We start from the raw sequence: 388 nt of genomic DNA, 5'->3' as shown, positions 1-388 counted from the left end.
CAGCCCTGGCCTCATAGCCTGGCCCTGCCTCCTTGTTTCCTCCTCCTGACAGCTATAAATCGACCTCAGGGTGGTTGGAGGAAGCCCCGTGGGTCTGGCTGTGGTTCTTCTGAAGGGTTAGTGTTGCTGGGGAGGGAGAAATCTGGGCTCGCGACGAGCGCCTGAGGCGCTGCCAGGCCTGTGAGGGTGAGGAGCAGCTGCTGGGCTTGGGGTGCAGTTGCTCTGACTCTCTGCCATCCCACGTCTTTGGATCCCTCCCTGTGTAGAGGGACCTCTCGAGGTGCTTTTGAAAGAAAACCTTGTAGGAAACTCTGAGCCTCTGTGTTGTGTTGCTGGGGGAAAGGATTGATTGTTTCTCTGGTTTCTGCGGTGGTGGGGAGGACCCATC

Source organism: Chaetura pelagica, unplaced genomic scaffold (assembly GCF_000747805.2).
Source record: "Chaetura pelagica isolate M959 unplaced genomic scaffold, ChaPel_1.0 scaffold696, whole genome shotgun sequence".
NCBI classification, from domain to species: domain Eukaryota; kingdom Metazoa; phylum Chordata; class Aves; order Apodiformes; family Apodidae; genus Chaetura; species Chaetura pelagica.
Note: the sequence above shows the minus strand (reverse complement) of the source record.